Raw genomic sequence first — 19,960 nt, 5'->3', positions numbered from 1 at the left:
ACCTTGTTGTTCAGTTGCTAAGTCATGTCTGACTCTTTGCAACCCTATGGACTGCAGCATGCCAGGCTTCCCTGTCCTTTACCATCTCCTGGAGTTTGCTCAAACTCATGTCCATTGAGTTGATGATGCCATCCAACCATCTCATCCTCTGTTGTCCCCTTTTCCTCCTGCCTTCAATCTTTCCCAGCATCATGGTCTTTTCTAATGAATCGACTCTTTACATCAGGTAGCCAAAATATTGGAGCTTCAGCTTCAGCATCAGTCCTTCCAATGAATATTTCCTTTAGGATTAACTGATTTGATCTCCTTGCTGCCCAAGGGACTCTTGAGTCTTTTCCAACACCACAATTCAAAAGCATGAATTCTTTGGTACTCAACCTTCTTTATAGTCCAACTCTCACATCCATACATGACTACTGGAAAAACCATAGCTTTGACTAAATGGACCTTTGTCGGCAAAGTGATGTCTCTGCTTTTTGATATGCTGTCTAGGTTTTTCATAGCTTTTCTTCCAAGGAGCAAATGTCTTTTAATTTCATGACTGCATTCACCATCCACAGTGATTTTGGAGTCAAAGAAAATAAAGTCTGTCACTGTTTCCATTGTTTCCCCATCTATTGCCATGAAGTGATGGGACCAGATGCCATGATCTTAAGTGTTTTGAATGTTGAATTATAAGCCAGCCTTTCACTCTCCTCTTTCACCTTCATCAAAAGTCTTATTTCCTCTTCGTTTTCTGCCATTAAGGTGGTATCATCTGCATATCTGAGTTTTTAACACATATCTTATGGTACATTAAAAAGAATGGTGTATATAAAGCACTAAATATCACCTCTAGCATTCAAAGATACTCAACAGATATCTGTTACTTTTTTTTTTTTTTTTATCAAGGAAAACTTCCTGTAGACACAGACTGCCTCAGACTTCACTTAGATGACAGAAGTATATCTATGCCCAGATTGCGGTTGAACCCGACAATAGTTGCAGAAAGCAGACAAAGGAGTGGGAGCTCAAGCTTGGAAATTAGAAAAGCTAGTAGCAGGATTGCTGGGATTTTCAACTCAGGTTCAGAGTCTGCACACCTGTGAGGCTCTAGCCATGAGAGGTTTTCTCAGGGCCATCCTATCAGGTCTCCATGCAAAGGTATCGTTGAGTCACACAAATTTGACCCCACTATTAGAAATGAAATAGGCTAGGCTCAAGAAATAAAAGGCAAATCTCTTTTGGGGGGGTTGAGTTTTCACATTTTAGGATCTCCACTTCCATTTCTGCCTGAGACATTTGGGATAAAAGGTGATGTGATCATACAGTGTCTTTTCTGATCCTGAATTGATTAAATAGTCGTGGACAGTTTTTATTCCATCCTATCCAACTGGATGTGCTTTGATCCCAGGATTACCCAGAAATCCCTTCTTGGCTACTCAATGGATATAAGTACAAGGGACCATTTAAAAGGCTTCCCTGGTGGCACAGAAATTAGAGTCCACTTGCAATGCAGGAGATCTAGGTTCGATCCCTGGGTAGGGAAGGAAGATCCCCTGGAGAAGGGAATGACAGCCCACTCCAGTATTCTTGCCTGGAAAATTCCATGGACAGAGGACCCTGGCAGGCTACAGTCCATGGGGTTGCAGAATTGGACATGACTGAGCGACTAACATACTCATGCATACTCAATGGATATAAATACAAGAGACCAATTAAAAGTAGAGGGCAGGGCTCTCCTTGCTCTCAGTTGGAGGATCTAAATTCTACTGGTCATGAAATTTAGAGATGTAAAAACGTATGTTATTTTTCTATGCTTATCAGTTTGGAACCTCTCTTCTGCCTCATGGCAGCAAACATGCTCATTGTCATGCCAAGTCACCTCATTCATGTCTGACTCTTTGCAACCCCATGGACTGTAGCCCAATGGGATCCTCTGTCCTTGGGATTCTCCAGGCAAGAATACTGGAGTGGGTTGCCGCTTCCTTCTCCAGGGAATCTTCTCAACCCAGGGACTGAACCTGAGTTTCTTATGTCTCCTGCATTGGCAGGTGGGTTCTTTACCTCTAGCACCACTTTCACTGATCATTGTTGGTTCCATATAAACTCTATTTTAGTTTGAACTCAATCAGTTCCTAGTCATTCTCCTCCCCTTTCCCCTCCACTCTATGTAGTACTTATGTCCTAAAGGACTTTTATCACATTCTGGAACAAAAGCTGGGGGCTATGGGGACCTGTTCCTCATTTAGCCTCTGATCTGACCATGCACACAGTTATCTGACCCTCAGTGGCAAGCTTCATTATGGCATCTCCTGATATTTTGCTGCCTGATGAGAACAGTGTGACCCAATATCATTTTCTACTGCAATATCCATTGTCCTGATCCTAAAGCCCTTTATAGATTCATTAACACTCTCTCTTTCTCTCTCTCCTTCCCTCTCTCTCTTTCCCTTCCTCCCTCTTAAGGTCTATGTTATTCTTGGGACAAAAAAATATTTGGCTATTCTTCTATACCATTCTCTGATGTAGGAAACTTTTGTGTTGAGACATTCCCATACAACTTTGTTCCTGAATATTCCTAAGAATCTCCTCCATCCTCTGAAGCCTATGCCAATACAGTGGGGTATCTTCATGCCCTGATACACCCAAGGATTTCAAATAAGATACACAGATTTCCTCTGTATTCAATTTCCCCAACATATCTGGAGCAAAAAAAAAAAAAAAAAGGGCAAAGTCAAGGGCTTTTGTTTCCCTAAAACATATCTTGTTTGTTTTCCAAACTCTTTGGGTTTTCTTGGTCAGATAAGTAATTTAAAAAAAACATAAATTCAAGCATTTTATACCTTTTGTTTTGTTTTGTTTTGTCATAAAAATTCCTCCCTAGGCAAGATAAATCTCTAAGCCAATCTATTAAATATATTATAACCCCTATGTCCATCTCACTATTAATTCTTCTCTTGATCACAGAGTCAAATTTTTCAGCATTCCTCTAAAATCTGTCCCTCTGAACCAAACCAAATGGTCCAGATATAGTTGGGGAGAATTAAATGAGACTAACAGCCCATGAATTGGAGAGTGCACATTTATTAATATAGCCTAATACTGCGTTAATGCCAGCAGCTGCCTCAAATATTGGCTCATTACAATCTTGGAGAACTAACACCTGTACATTTTTTTTCATATAAATTGCTTTCTTGTTCATACATATGCTATTGAATATCAGAACCGAAGCTTAGATCAGAATATTAATTGTCTACCATGATAGCTTTTAAAATCTTTGGAAAACATGACTCAAATCTTTTAGTATGTTTTCTGATTCATATAACTTGGTGTTACTTGTAAATTTAAGAAACTTATTCTCTATGTGTATGTGTAATGTGTATGTATTAGTTGCTCACTCATGTCTGACTCTTTGTGACCTCCATAGGCCTAGCCCACCAGGCTCCTCTGTCCATGGAATTCTCTAGGCAAGAATACTGGAGTGGGTTGCCAATCCCTTCTCCAGGGGATCTTCCTGACCCAGGGATTGAACCTGGGTCTCCTGTGTTGCAGACAGATTCTTTACCATCTGAATCACCAGGGAAACCCCTTATCCTCTATATTTGTATTCAAATCATTGATGAAACAGGACCAACCAAAGTGTTGCATAGATGCTAAAAGCTCATTATTTCCCAAATATTTTAATTCAAAAGATACTGTTTGGTGCTCTGAGAAGCAAGAATGTCACAATCATTTGCTTTATTGTAGATTCACATAACACATTAGATTTTTAAAAATTGAGGTGTCTACTTGTATAAAGTAAATATTTAAAATTTTATTTATTAAGAAATCAAGTGTATTTTGATGAGGAATGGTATTTTCCTCAGCACATCCACATATTCAGTAATCTTTCTCCATAGCTTTTTAGCAACCTCATTTTTATTAGTATTGATGTGGCCAATCTATTCAAGTCTAGAAGCACACACACACATTAATTTGATACTGAAGTTAAAAGGTGTGCTTAAAACAGTTATGATGAGGCTAACGGCTTTAGCAAATAATCTCCCAAATCCTTGTGTCTTAAAACAGTAAAAGTGTATTGCTTGCTATGTCACTGTCTAATGGGTGGTGAGGACTCTGTTCCACATAGTCATTCAGGGATACTGTCACCTTCCATCTGAATGCCCCTATCCTCACCCCATGGCCTTACAGGTCATTTCAGAAGGAGACGAGATGATGGAGAAGGCCCACTGGATACATAGGCACCTCAGCCCACAGACTGCACATCTTACAACCTCTTGGCCAAAACTTGTCATGATGCTGACCTAAACAAAAGAGGACCCGGAAATGTCTCCCCTACCTGGGCACTGCTTCCCATCCACAGCTCTGTACTATGAAAGGAAAGAATACCTTTTGGATAATCAGCTAGTCATTTATGCTCTAATAAAAAAGAGTTGTTGTTTTGTTTTGTTTTTTCTGTTGTTATTTTTGCAACAGACCTCTGGCTAGGAAGAGAATTACACTTAGAAGAAAAATTTGGATAGCTCTTTAAGGCAAAGAGTAGAATGTCAGGCTCACGCTAAAAACAAAATAAAAAGCAAAACCCAAACAACCCCACCAGAACTGTAAAGATATTCTTTTGTTTTGCCGATTATTGAGACAGGATTTGCTTTCTTAGCTTGGGGCTGGGAGCTGGGACAGCTGAATTATCTTGATTGATAGAGAAGAAGAGAGAAAATTGACATTCCAAGAGGACCTTTAGGTATTAGAGGAATAAGGAGGTCTGATAAAGACTGAAGGTAGGAGAAGGAAGAAAAGCACCAGGGGAGGGCAAGAAGGCAGGAAGCTTTTGAAAATTAGAAAAGTCTTGGGCTAATGGAGTGGCAGTGGGAGTGGGGGTACAGAGAATGAGAACAAGATTTTTGGAGAATTTGAAACAATGCTTAGATATGTGTTTGGCACAAGAGAAAAATAAAGACAATACAGGACAAAAAGAGGCATTTGTATCAACGTTACACTCTGTAAGCAGAATTCCAATGTCATTAAACATGCTTACACAGTACACATTATTTTTTCCTACCTAATGGCATTTTATCATTAGAGTTCAGTGCAAGAAATAGCAACTCTGGGTACTTTAGGCAAAGTGGATCTGACACAAAGATCAGTGCTTAGAAAATCTCTAACAGGCTGCAGGCATGAAAGTCAGGCAACCACCTGGTGCCTCTGGCATCAAACTTTTACACCACCCCAGCTCCAGAGGTCAGGAGCTGCTGCTGCCATAACCACACTGCTGCCAAAGCCTCCCTACGCCCACCAGGCAAGGGAGGAAACTTGGAGTTGAGTGGCTGCTGACACCCACATGTGTAGAAGCCCATCTGCCCTGTGCGGTGTCACTGTCTCCCTCACAGTCTCCAAATCTCAGGATGAGACATCTCCTTGGCAGAAGTGAAATTGCATCCCAGAACATCAGAGTCAAGTGAGTGAAGAAAGTTAGGTTTTTGCCTTCTTTGTTCAGTAATTCTGACAAGGAGCATAGCATAGGCAGATGATAAAAGGGGATCCGGAATCGAGCACAGATGTTTTATTTCCATAGTCAATGCTATTTTCCCCCTGGAATCAGTCATTTCTTTAAAAGCTCGGTAATGTATTTTCCTTCTATATGTTATTTTACTGTTTCTAAACATAATCTAAAAATATCCTAACTTGATTTATCATAAACATGTACCCCACTTCTCCCTGTTTAGTCACTAAGTCATGCCCAACTCTTTTGTGACCCCAGGTACCGTAGCCCCCTCTAGGCTCCTCTGTCCGTGGGATTTCCCAGGCAAGAATACTGAAGTAGGTACCATTTCCTCCTCTACGGAGTCTTCTCAACCCAGGGATTGAACCCATGTTTCCTGCATTGGTAGAAGCATTGTCTGCAATCCAATCCTGCATTGGATTCTTTACCACTGAGCCACCAGGGAAGCCCTGTTAGTCCCCGCTTTTCCCGAGAAACTCTTGAATCAAATACCCCAAACAGAAGCACAAAACATACACCAGATTCAAAAGGGCAATGTTAACACTGGGGCTGGGAACAAGGATGTGGAAGTTTATTCAGTTTGGGCTCCTCACTGGGCTCTCACAGGCAACCTTGCTGTGGAAGCCAGGGGAGAAACTTTCAGACTCCCTGGTCTATATAAAATAATCTAGGTTTTGTTCTCACATCAGCCAGACACAGTGTGATAACGACTAGAGGAGGCCGGGGAAAGGAGGCCACCGTAATTTGTGTTCTTGACTCCTGATCAAATCTTTTGATTTTATCGGTGGGCTCAATCCATCAGTGCAGCTGTCCTCAGCTACTGTGACCTCCATCACGTATCAGCTACGAGAACTCACCTCATTGATGGACTGGTTGCCTTAATACAGATAAATCTTTAAAAGCAGAATTATTCTGCCTGATAATATTCTTCATTCAAATCTGCTTTGAATCATGTTCTGCTTCAGTAGGAAGTATTTTTGTGTTGCTGTTATATTGTCCTGTGGATACGCAAGGTAAATGCCATCTGGCTGCTTTATGACTTCTCCAGTCACACAGGTATCTGGGTGACAAGCTTGGCAAACAGCTAGCTGGTGTGGTGACCAGCCTGACGCTGGTCTTGTATTCTCAACCTGGAGATCATCCAAACTTTTTGGTTGGAGAATGAAGGAACATTTCTGGTCTGCATCACCTATCATTGAGCTGTTATCACAAATGACTGTCTCCTCAGCATGATATTTGTGTGTGTGTTTTTGGAGGGGGGGTATGTATTAATACCTAATTTTTTCTTGTTCAGAAAAGAGGCCTGAACAGAGCTAGGATCAAGTTCATAGCATTTCATTTAATTTCTAGCCTCTGTATGTCTCTGTCTCAAGCTCCTTTTTTTTTAACTGATTCTTTTTGCGTTTATGGGTAGAAGACTGTATGGTTTGTAACTATAAAGGTTCTTCTGTAGTATCTAAGTGGAAGGAAGTCTTATTTCAATTTGTTGTTGTTGTTTAGTCGCTAAGTCGTGTCTGACTCTTTTGTGACCCAACGGACTATAGCCCTCCAGGATCCTCTGTCAATGGAATTTTCTAGGCAAGAATACCGGAGTAGGTTGCCATTTCCTTCTCCAGGAGATCTTCCCGACCCAGGGATCAAAACTGAGTCTTCTACCTTGCAAATAGATTCTTTACCGCTGAGCCACGGGCAAAGCAGGGAAATCATTTTGTTAAAATAATTCTGGGGAAAGTGTTTTTACCTTCCTTGACCTTCATGCCCATGCCTACAATATGTATATGTGAATGGATTTTATTTACCTTGAAAATAGTTAGAATTTCAAATTGGCTCATTCACCAAGGAGCAATTTATATGCTTCTCAGTATTTATAATAAGAGAACTCTTCAAATTCTTTAAGGTTATACTTAGATTGAGTCATATTTTCTTAAACTGGAATATTCATTCAAAGGATTCTTTTGTGATATCACAAAGAATTATGATATCTAGTGTTACAGATATTTAGGCAAAATAATGTGTTTGCTTGAAAGATTATAGCTCTCTCTCATATACGTATATATGTGTGTGTATATATATATGATCCTGATGAATTTACTAGATCGCACTTAGAATGTCAACATTATTTTTTTATAAATTTCTACTCTGTTGTAAGACATTATTTTTAAAGTATTACCATTTTTAACACACTCCAGATTGTTGGCTGCCCTTTTTGTCATGTGGATTTAACCAATTTAGCAATCAGTGCTGAACATGTTCATGTTTGAAAAATAATGGTTACAAAGAAAAGGAGTATAGAAGGCCACTTACACAAGGACTAGGGGCATGGTGAACCATCAAAAGCAAGCTGTGCTTTTTGGTGCCTCTCCTATAAAGGTCATTAGTGATCATTTCTCAGAATCCTCAAGTTTAGGTGAGGGCTTTGTTGTTGTTTTTTAAGGTACAAAATGTTTTCAAGAAAGGACTGGGAAGAATACATTTTCCTGAAATAAGAATTTATACATTTTGAACTCGAGCTTACTTTGAAACTAAGATTTGAACAATTGTAGGTAAATTTTGGAATAATTATTAAATATTTCTAGAGTTCATGTGTTAAGATATCTTTCATCTTTCCTGCGTATGTGTGTGTGTGTAACTTCTGCTCTCTGAGACTATTACCTTCTATTTGTTTCATTTAAGCAGGATCATATATGTACTTAGCCGCCATCTAAAGTATATTCTTTGGCTTCCCTTTTAAGAATCTCGCCTGCCCATGTTTCCACTGAGGCCCTATTTCTCCCATTCCCCATGTGCACCTCTAGAAATCTACATCTACTGATCACCCAGGACTCAGCAGCTGTCAGTTCCAATGTATACACTGTGTTTACTTTGAGAGTTTTCCTTTGCTGTCTATGAATTAATTTGTCTTTTTAAATTAAGCACAATTAATCATCCCCTATTTCCCGGGATCTTTGCCTAGTAAACTCTTTGAAAATTGTTTGGGATGGCTGGAGTGGTGTTGGATGGAGAATGGCAAGTAGGAGTGGAAATTCACGTTAAAAGAAGGTCAAGTTTTGACCATTACACTCATCCAAGGTCGGCCCCATTCAAGCCTCAAATGGAGGTGCTCGGAACTGACTACGTATACTGAAGTTCTAGATGACTGCAGCATGTGTGAGAGACACAGGCTATTTCATTTCCTCTCTGTCTTCTCTCTGGATTTCAGTGTAATAACCAAGTTCAAGGAGCCAAAGAAGAATGCCAAAGGAGTATTTTGTTTGTTTGTTTGTTTGTTTTTGGTGCTGTGTGGCATGCAGGATCTTAGTCTCCCAATCCGGGATTGAACTCGCGTCCCCTGCAGTGGTAGTATGTGTGTGCTCAGTCGCCGAGGCATGTCTGACTCTTCACCATTCCATGGACTGTAGCCCACCAGGCTCCTCTGTCCATGGGAGCTGAGTCTTAATCATTGGACTGCCAGGGAAGTCCCAAGGAAAATTTCATTTCAGTGTTGAGGAAGTAGCTTGTGACCTCTACCTTTAACATTAAAACAGTATATTTGAGTTCAATAAAAACATATCTTTAGGTGGACTATGATGGTTGTTGACATTTACAACATGATAGTGTTCATCAAGCCAAAATAATACTTCCAGAGTTAATCCCTAAAAAAATCACAATATATTGTCTGGACTGTGAATCCTTTTCAAACCTCTAACTTGATCTGTAAAATTTGTCTTATAGATGGTAATTATTGACTAGTATGATCTGTAAGAGTGCTCACTATAAACATTAGATTAAATTCTAAGAATTACATTTGGGTATCATAGTTTGGTTTTTAATCCTTAGAAGATTTGAAAGAAGATGCAAGTTTTTTTGTAAAACATCAAATTTGGCTAGACCTTTTATACTGGATGTGCCAGCACAGAAAACACAGTAGGTAAAAATCTTCAGCTCATTTCAAGTACGTTAGACAGAAATAATGCTTGACTGTCTACATGTTGTGACAACAACACAGTTTTAAGATCACAATGACAACAGCACAAGTGAGACAAAAAGTTAACCTTTAAAAATTTCATTAAATAGCAATGAAATGTCAAACGACAAGAAAAAAACAGAGGTTTAAGAACATTTTCACTGAGTAATTTTATATTATTTATTAAATTGCATCAAGTTCTATCTTTACGTCCAACACTATCTTAGGTCTGGGAATACTGAGATTCTTACAGTCTAGCAGGAGACACAGGCATATAAACAGTTACCAAAACAGTACTTTTTTTTTCCATTAATTTAATTCTTAATCCTTCTTGGGAGTGATCAAGGTTGGCTCTTAGAAGGAAGTGAATGGCATCTTCAAGTAGGTATAGGGGTTTTCTAGCCAAATGGGCAATTCTAAGAAAAAAAAAGGGAATATTTGGAAAATTATAGATGAGAAAGAATATGAGGAATCCTGGAAACTGCACCGTTATGAACTGAAACGTAGACTTTTGCAAATGATAATTGGTCATCATCAGTACATGGTATATCATGTATATCTACTTTCTTGACTAGATCTTATCCTATAACCACTATAACCTATATCAATAACCTATATCATATAACCTATATCAATCAGTGGTATCATGGATTCCATTCAAGTGATTTTACTTGCTGTTTTTTTTTTTGTCTTTCTTCATCATGTTTTCCAAAATCAAGTGATCTTATGAATCATAATACACCTGCAAAGAGGAAGCATGTCGAACCACTTACTCCCAAAAATGTGATTTGTAGTATGTTTAAATTTCCCACAAAGTAATAGGTCACATATATGGAAGCATAATTTTAGGTACCAAAATTATGCATTTGAGAGATGAGGAAAGTGAAGTGGGAAAAAGTTTCAGCGACCTGTCCAATTGACCTGTTAGATCCTTGCCAGAGGCAGAAAAGAAAATCAATATCATTTCCTCTAATCTTGGTTATTTTGCTTGCTTAGAATCAGTTCATTGATAATAGAGGGATGGGGTCATCAGGGAACATGGTAGCCTTCCAAGGTGCTGAGACAACCCCTTCCCATCATGGATAGCACTGCCCAAATTCCCAGATTCCTTAAGTTCTGAGAGAAGCTCTTTGGTGAGTTGCAGGAAGAGGCACCTTCAGCTCTAGAAATGCCAGGGCACGCTCATCTACATGCAGCTGCCCCTTCTTTGGATTTGAAAAAATAATCATTTTTCTAGTTAGAGGGAAGTAAAATCCTAAATTGTAGAATGGCAGAAAATGATGATAATAAAGTCTTTTGTTAATTTTCAGGTGGTTAATTATCAGTGGAATTAATGGTCATTTATCTTTTCCCCGCTTAGATGTCGTTCAGCCCCAGTTTTTAGAAGTTAGAATCAGAAATGCTTTCTGAAGTGGAAGATGGAGAAAAGGAGGGCAGTTAATTGCCAAGTCATACACAGAAAGGAGATTTAGCGAATCAACTAGCATTGTTTATAGAAATATTGAATTTAAGACTTTGCTGGATTTCTTGAACCGAGGATTGAATGCTTATTTTAATTCTTATACAGATAATTGGGAAATTTAGTTCTATAATATTAATCTGTCAATAATTTTACTTGCCCTTGAAGAAAATAGGGCAATTACAACTATACAGTGATGAGACCTCTTTGTTCTGATGAATCCTTGTTCCCTGGAGAGGAATGCTGTCAAAGTAGACCAATCCACATCAGACTTTCAGGCAAGGGCCATCCTCACCCATGTCTGAAGTCAGTACCAGGTTGGGGATATGATGGATGCTGTGGTCATAAAGAATTTGAGAAAACAGTGGGTCATCCACTCAGTGTTCCAGAAGGAATTGCAAATATAAGTCTGGAAATCAGGGGAAGGTTGAATATGTAAACTTACAAATCTTCCTTTTGGGTTAATAGTAGAAGCCTGGAGATTAGATGAGATTTCCATTGAAAAAGAGTATGGAGTGGAAAAAAAGAGAATGTTTGTAAATTAAACTTGGGAAATGTCTATATGCCAATAATTTATGGGCTTAGACAATATTTTATTATAGCAATTACAATTTTTGGAGCCCCTACTGTATGCCAGGCATTTTGTGTGGAATAGCTCATTTAATCCTCACAACCCTAAATTGTAAATGATATTATTAGCCTTGTATTAGAAATAAGACTATCATTGCAGCTCACTTTCCTTTCTTGCATTTCTTCTTCATAAATCAAGAATAGCAGCCATGGGAAAGCTAGCTGCTTACTCTTGTTACACTGCCATACATCTTGCTCTCATTTATATCCAGATTCTTCTAAGAAGAGTTAAGAGACTTGCGTGGGCAAGGAAATAGTGCTTTGCCTGAAATATAGGAAGTCCCTGCTCAGAGATTTATTTGTACTTAAATACCATGAAAATTGTTGACATTTCTCTGGAAGAAAGAAAAACAAATTTACCCTGTTCTGTGTAGGTGGATACACTAAACTCTCCCTCAGCTTTTCTTGCTCTCTGAGTTGTTACTGAATTCAAGGGACATCATCAGACAGGGGACAAAAGATGCAATTCTAGGTGCTCAGGGACTTCTGTTGAATCGTCAGCTGACTCATGATGTTACCAGTGTTTGGCATTGCTCAGCAAATTGTGCATAAATTTAGTTATTTGTACCATCTCTCAAGATGGTACAAATGTACTCCTTTAGATAATGTAATAAAAGATGTACTCCTTTTAGATAATACATGAAAATGGATGTTCTTGCAGATATTTTAATATGAACATAAGACTGGAAAACACTAGAGAATGAACTCTGACTTCCCTAGGGGATGCATTTGAAGAGCAAATGGTATTGTTTTCAGTAACCAGGAAATTGCGCTGTACCTGTGAAAGAGTACTTACTCCAGTGATTATAGAAATGCATACAGGTTTTCTCTCTCAGGTTAAAAAGCCTAAAAGGAAATTTAAGAGAGCTGCAGAGTAAGGAATTTTAATGCATTGAAATCTGATAACATTCTACAATTTGTGTATCCTTTGCTCTCTTTCATTCTATGAGCCCATGTTGTTGTTTAGTCACTAAGTCGTGTCCAACTCTTTTGCGACTCCATGGGCTGTGGCCTGCCATGCTCCTCTGTCCATGGGATTTCCCAGGCAAGGATACTGGAGTGGGTTGTCATTTCCTCCTCCAGGTAATCTTCACAATCCAAGGATTGAACCCTCATCTCCTGCATTGCAGGCAGATTCTTTACCACTGAGCCACCTGGGAAAACCCAAGATACCCATATATAAATATAAATAAATGATTATATGTATATGTCTATAATCATAGTATACAATGCAAAATTATTTCTGATGACTTGAGTTTACAGATGTTTGTCACTCAGTGTGAGCTAGGTTATGTTAGATAAATGAACAAGTTCAACTTGGAAAGACTTGAAAGAGCAAAGGCATACTTCTCACTCAAGATGCAGGTCCACAGTGGGTTAGCTGGGGCTCCAAACCATGTCTTTGTAATTAGAGATCCAGAATGATGGCATTTCTACCATCTACAGCATGCCAGTGCAGCAGTAGTTGGAAAGGAATATTGCCAATTATGCATGAGCTGTTAGTGACACCTATAACTTCTAATATTTTGTTGGCCAAAGCAAGGTCATGGCTGTGCCATCTTAATAAAAGCAGTCCTACTGTGTGCACAGGAAAGGAATTTGATGACTGGCACTGATGACTACCACACTAGCTCTGTTTCTAATAGTGTGTTCAAAGAGGCACGTGTGAGGTCCAGGCGTTCATGAATCGTCATCACAGTTTTTAAAGGTGGATTGTATTCCTGTTGCTTCTACGAACACATTATTTCACTTCCTTTAGCATTTTGCTAATGAGGTCAAAGTGAAATTTTTAGTTTTAGCTTCACTCCGCTTTGTTCCTGAAAATCAAACTAATTTTCGAAGTCTAGTTTTTTTGAAAAGCATCATATGGGAATTTTTGTAAATGTAATATGGGGAGGGTGATTGAGAATGGATTTCCTCCTTCTTAAAAATGTCAGAAACAATTCTTGCTATGTTCATGGGAAATTGTTGGGTCAGCCTGAACTAAAGCTTGACGTTATTTATTTTGCTGGGTCACATCTTAGTTGTGGCATGCAGGATTTTTCATTGCAGCACACAGTTTCCAGGTGTGGTGCGTGGGATTGGTTGCTCCAAGGCATGGGGAATCTTAATTCCCCGACCAAGGATGGAACCCATCCTTGGAACCCACGTCCCCTGCGTTGCAAGGTGGAGTCTTAACCACTGGACCATGAGGGAAGTCCCTTGACGTTGTTTTTATTGTTTGATTTTTTTTTCAGAAATATTTTTGTCTATTTTAGAATAGAGGGAAAACTTGGTTTCTGTTTGTTACTAATCAAGACAAAAGGTTGACAGCATATTGTTTTGAGTCTTTAGCTCAGATAAAGATCAGACAAAGAGTTCCTGTCTAGTCACTCTAGAAAGATGCATCAGTTTGTCCTGCAGTGATTTGAGAGCAAACAATCTTTTGAACAGAGCCTTATGACTTCTCCAGAGCAGTGAGAACCTTTGTCTTGTATATATATATTCATAGAACTGAAATTGAGCTCATTCAGACTGTGAGACTGATGTTGTATTTATATGTGTTGAACATTGACCTCCAAAGATAAAAGGGTGAATAGCACAATCACTTTTTAGACTTGTCATTTTGGACACTGTAGTACGGAAATGATTTTCTGATTCACTTATTTCTTGAGGCTTTGTTTTTTGACATATGGTTCATTTGCTTTCAAAGCTCATTAGTTAGTGACATCTGAATCTCTTTCTTAGCACTACTATAAAAAATACTAATACTTATCATTAGAGTTTATAGCTGCTAATGTACAGCAAAACAAAATTATAAGATTTTCTTGAAACCCATGAGGCATTGGTGGTGGTTTAGTCACCAAGTCGTGTCTGACTCTTGCAACCCCATGGGCTGTAGCCTGCCAGGCTCCTCTGTTCATGGGATTCTCCAGGCAAGAATACTGGAATTTCCTTCTCCAGGGGATCTTCCCGAGCCAGGAATTGAACCCAGCTTTCCTGCATTGCAGACAGATTCTTTACCGACTGAACTACAAGGGAAACCCGTGAGACATAGGTCAGCAGACAAATAGCCTTTGAGTAGAGTTGAAAGATCTGAATTTACCAAGCTTCTTTTCCTCCAAATATCCATTTTACATTCACAGTTGATTATTTAAATATCTAGATGTCGAATTAAAGAAGAGCTAAGAGAGGATGGGAATAAAGAGTGTCCTGGCAGTGGGGCAGCCTGTGCAAAGATCTGGGATGGCTGGGCGCAGAGCTAGTCTGGGAAATGACTAGAGCAATGACAAGAGCCAAGAGCGATGAGAACCGAGGGGTCCCCAGCTGAAAAGGGTGGCGAGGCTACTTGCAGGTGTCTACAGGTCCCCAGTGGGTTTTCTTCATCCTGTGAACTTTTGGAAGCCTTTATTAAGTTTTTAAAAAATATTTATATATTTGGCTGTGCTGACTCTTAGTTGTGGCATGTGGGATACAGTTCCCTGACCAGAGCTCCCTGCACTGGGAACGCAAAGTCTTAGTCACTGGACCACTAGGGAAGTCCTGCCTTTATAAGTGTTTAAGCAGAGGGAAAATATTACGTGGCTTGAGTTTAGGGGAGGAAGATTCTGACTGCTCTGCAGAGAAGGATCAGAGCTGGCAAGACATGCTGAAATCAGGTAGGTGGAGATTGTACCTCCCAGACTACAGATGGATCTAGCTTGGGTCAGGATGGTGGTGGTGGCAAGGGACATAAGTGGATGCATCTAATGATAATCAGAAAATAAAATTAACATGGTGATAAATTGAAAATACAGATTGGCTATCTATAATACAATTTTCTAATTCACTGCGGCTTGACTCAGAATGTAATGTTTGGCTGTTGAAACAAAAGTAAATTAAAACAAAAATATTACTTATTTAAAGTGTTCTCATGCATTAAAAAGCACATGCATAATATATGTGCTCAGTAGTTCTATTCAGCTTAATCAATGCTTTAATATCAATATTTTGGAAAGAAACCAAAGAACGGAAGTTTCGAGATGGCACTAGCAAATTCTGGCTGGAGAAACAGCCCTCTTCTTACTACTGTCATGGTTTATTTTGTAGAATCTTTACCTTTAGCCCGAGACTGTGGAGTTGACAGCAAATGTGACCTTCACAAGGGCTTGTTAAATATCTACTCAAGAAATTTTATTCTGTTCAGAGAACGACAGGGCCATTTTACTCAAGTGTGGATTAGATAATAATAAATCATATTGTAATAACACTGAAAGCAACATCATCAGCTTGGACTCTTAAAGGGGAAGTTGCTTCTTGAAGATACACAGACGTACAGAAGCAGCTACTCGTGCCAGACTTGCCTAATGCCTTTCATGTTTTTGGTGCTAAGTAAGCATGCTTTGCTTGTGTAAGATTCATCTTTCTTCTAATTAATATCCAACGGCTTTCCTAAGTCCCAGAAGTAATTTTCCAAGAAGACCTATTCTTTCTGGTACAAAAATCTTTTAACTGAAAAGTTGGTTGAAGCCTTCTTCCTTCCCTCTCTCCCTCCCTCCCTCCATCTCTTCCTATCCTCTGGTTTTAAAGAGTGGTCACTTTTCTTGGTAAGGATCCTTTCCCACCCAAATCATCTAATCCATCAGTATTGATGGATCCATCAGTATCGACTTAATTTTCTTTTTCAAATTTTATCTAGAATCCAGACAGTTCTCATTACTTCCACCATTGCAGTTCTAATGCAAATCAATATCATCTCCTTTCTCTGTTATTTCAGACTTCCTGATTACTCTTCAGGTTTATAACCTTGCCCTGAGGGCTTCCCCAGTGGCTCAGCTGTAAAGAATCTGCCTGCAGTGCAGGAGATTCAGGAGACACGGATTCAGGGTCGATCCGTGGGTGGGAAGATCCCCTGGAGGAGGAAATGGCAACCCACGCCAGTATTCTTGCCTAGAAAATCGCATGGACAGAGGAGCCTGGTAAGCTACAATCCATAGGGTCCCAAGAGTCGGACACAACTGAGCACACACACCCACCACCATCTGGGGTTATATTCTCCCCACAGTAGTCAGTGACCCCTTAAAAACATAATTCACTTCGTAACATAAGTAGGTGGCACTGTGGCTGCCCATCTCAGAGCAAGAGCTATGTCTTTCTCATGGTCCTTGGCACACTACCTTATCTGCACTTTAGCCCTCTCTCTGACCTCCTTGCCTCCTCTCCTCCTCCTCAGCCACATGCTGGCCCACCTCTCAGATATTCCAAGCACCCTCCCATGTGAAGGACTCTTCAGTTGCTATTTTCAATGCCAGCATGTTCTTCCTCCAGAACTTATAATTTCTTCCTCTTATTCAACTCAATCCTTGCCTGATCAGACAGGCCTTTCTCCTAAGCAGCACCTCTCACATCACGCTCAGTCACCTTCTCCTGCCTTTTCTTTGTTGTGCCTATCCTTCTCCTAACACATATGTGCATATTTCTTTACATGTTCATTCTATTTCTCCTTCCACTGGAAGGTAAGCTCTCAGAGTTGGGACTGTGCCTTTTGTTCTGATCAGTATCTCCAGCATTTAAAATAGTGCCTCATACCTAGCAGGTGGACAATTGTACTTGTTTGAAGGAACAAATATTGTTCTAATCCATATTTTCTACAAACTGGAAATTGATTAGACCCTAGAGATTTTGCAAGGAAGGCATCCCTTCCAACACTCAGATTTTAAGACTTCTGATTTCCAGAGCTCTCATAAAATGCATTTGCATTGAATTAAGACACTAAATTTGTGGTATTTGTTTCAATAGCATTGGGAAATTAGTGAGCCTCGTGAGCTTAGAAGCAGCCTCATAATCGTTTTCAACTCAGTGTTCCTAATATCTATGGAGGGGAGTTGGCATATCTAGTGGTCATTTGTATTGTTCACTACTTATTTATGGATTTCCTTTTCATTTGGGGAAAAACTAGGTCTCTGTTGGCTTGAATGAGGTGTGGCCTTGTAGCTTTCTTAGGAGGATGACTAATAAGTAAGAGTTGCGTATGTAACTTCCAGGTAAACTTTATAAGCCTTTGCAGATTTTTCCATACCCCTGTTTTTCCCATTCTTGTGAGGGCAGAAGCTTGATGAGATAGTCTCTGTGATCCTGGTTTCCTGAGGAAAGAGTGAGCACATCCCCTCAGCTTCCACCAGTGAACTTGTAGTGTGCATAATAAATAAATCATCTTGTTCAAACTGCTCAGCTTCTGGGATGATTATTAAAACAGCAAAGTCTAGCTCAGTGGTTCGCAAATGTTTTTTGTCTTAGGATCCACAGCACTCTTAAAATGTTTTGAGGAACTCAACTTTTGTTTATGTGGATTATATCTATCAATATATATCATTCTGGGAATTAAAGAGCTATTCTTTTTCTTTTAATTATTTTTAATTGGAGAATAATTTCTTTAAATGTTGTGTTGGTTTATTCCATACAACAACATGAATCAGCTATAAGTATACATATGTCCCTTCGCTCTTGGGCCTCCCTCCTACCTCCCCTCCCATCTCACCCCTCTCGGTTGTCACAGAGCACCAGGCTGAGCTCCCTGCGTTGTATAGCAACTTCCCACTAGCTATCTTAAATAATTCATTTAAAAGTAACAATATAAATATGTTTAATGTAAACACTATTTTTCAAATAAAAATGATTTCATGAGATGAGATATGCATTTAATATAGTTGTGAATATTTTCACTGTTTGGCTTAATAGAAATTGGGTAGATAATCATATCTGCTTCCACAGTGGTAAGACTGTTGCCATTTATTGTTGTGGTTGAAGTACATGGAAAAGATCCAGCCTCAGTTACATATTTGAAAATGAAGTATTTTAATACCCTTTTCAGATATTAGTAGATATTCTTCTTTTACACCACACTAGCACTCTGTGTGGTTAGATTGTATCACTGACTCAATGGCCACGAATTTGACCAAACTCCAGGAGATAGTGAAGGACAGGGAAGACTTGTGTGCTGCAGTCCACAGGGTTGCAGAGTGAGACAAGACTTAGAGATGGAACAATAACAGAGCTCTGTAAGTAGGAGTGTCTTAAAGACTGATTGCAAGATGTAATTGAAACCATATTAATGAACTTTTCATACTGTTCCATGAGTTCCATTGGTCTCCTTTCCATTTTAAATGAATGCATCCATGATTCTGTAAAAGCATCCATTGGTCACTTGAAAAACATTGGCTTTCAGAGCACTTTCAAATATTAACACATTTCATTATACAGTATCAAACTCAACATTTTTTTAATTGCTGCCAAAATTTTTAGCAAAGGTTTGATGTATTGAGAAACTGGTAAGACTGTTACTGGATACAAGTTTTCCAAAATTCTAGCATTTGTTTAAATATTTAAGTTCTATAGTGTGTTGAATGTTGTCGTTCAGTGGCTCAGTCATGTCTGGTTCCTTCCGATGCCATGGACTGCAGCACCCCAAGCTTCCCTGACATTCACCATCTCCCAGAAACTGCTCAAACTCATGTCCATTGAGTCGGTGATGCCATCTAACCATCTTATCCTCTGTCGCCCCCTTCTCCTCCTGACCTCAATCTTTCGCAGCATCAGGGTCTTTTCCAATGAGTCGGTATATTGGACATTATATTATCAGTCTTTTCCAATGAGTCGGTATATTATCAACATTGTTTTCCTTAATTGATAAAACTGACTTTGTTCATCTTCAGTAAATATTCAGTTCTGCAAATTTATAAAAAATACCCAAGCTTGAATCATTAAAGTTTGTTGGTTAATGAATCTTCCAAGTAAAAATGGCTTGTAATGAAGAGAGAAGTTAGTTCTCTTTGCAACACAAAAGTCACACAAGTGCTTTTCCCAGAGATGACCACTGTAGGTGGTAGTTTCTGACTTGACTTTTGATGATCCCAAGCCCCTAGGGATTCATGCTCTTGGGTAATTCTCTTCCCTCAAGTGTGAGATGGAATTAGCAATTTGCTTATAACAAATAGAGTATGTCAGATATGCAAATGATAAAGCAAAAGGAAGAACACATATAGAAACATAGGAATTATCTTATATTTAAGAATAATAAGTGTGACATGTTCCAAGTTCCTAAAGATTGATTTTATTTTACTAAACATGGATTCCCAGATGTTACAAGGCAGCCAGCACTAGTTTAAAATGAAGCTAGTTTTCCCATGTGTATGCTGCTCCCAACAATGCCACAGCAGATTTACTTATCTCACAGGTCTACACAATTGATCTTTGTTACCATGGTTGAGCTGATCCTTTGCAGTTGGAATTGACATATTTTATGGCCGAAATTAGTATACTGGCCAGGTCCCTGATAGGCTATTGTAATGAAATCTCTTATTATTTATTACTTCTGTCTCAAAGAATCAATAGAACTCTAAAAAACACAATGGAGAAATCTGAAAATTGGTAACTGTTTTCTGTGGCTGGCTACTGCTTACCTCTTTTTTATTTTTAACACTTACATCTA

At 39.1% G+C, this 19,960-nt stretch overlaps 1 protein-coding gene across 44 annotated transcripts in view; it reads left to right on the top strand.

The window, feature by feature from the left end:
* Positions 1–19,960, top strand: part of INPP4B (inositol polyphosphate-4-phosphatase type II B) — an 802,877-nt gene that overhangs the window by 300,306 nt on the left and 482,611 nt on the right. For 3 of the 44 annotated variants that reach the window (XM_081543580.1, XM_081543583.1, XM_081543590.1), the window contains one exon: positions 16,250–16,451. The exons of the other annotated variants lie outside the window; for them this stretch is intronic. The gene's annotated coding sequence lies outside the window, so the exon portion shown is untranslated. The remainder of the gene's footprint in view (positions 1–16,249; positions 16,452–19,960) is intronic. 44 annotated transcript variants of the gene reach the window in all.

Source organism: Giraffa tippelskirchi, chromosome 11 (assembly GCF_054371585.1).
Source record: "Giraffa tippelskirchi isolate mGirTip1 chromosome 11, T2T-mGirTip1v1.2.pri, whole genome shotgun sequence".
Taxonomy (NCBI): Eukaryota; Metazoa; Chordata; class Mammalia; order Artiodactyla; family Giraffidae; genus Giraffa; species Giraffa tippelskirchi.
Note: the sequence above shows the minus strand (reverse complement) of the source record. Positions and strands in the feature narration are given on the sequence as shown.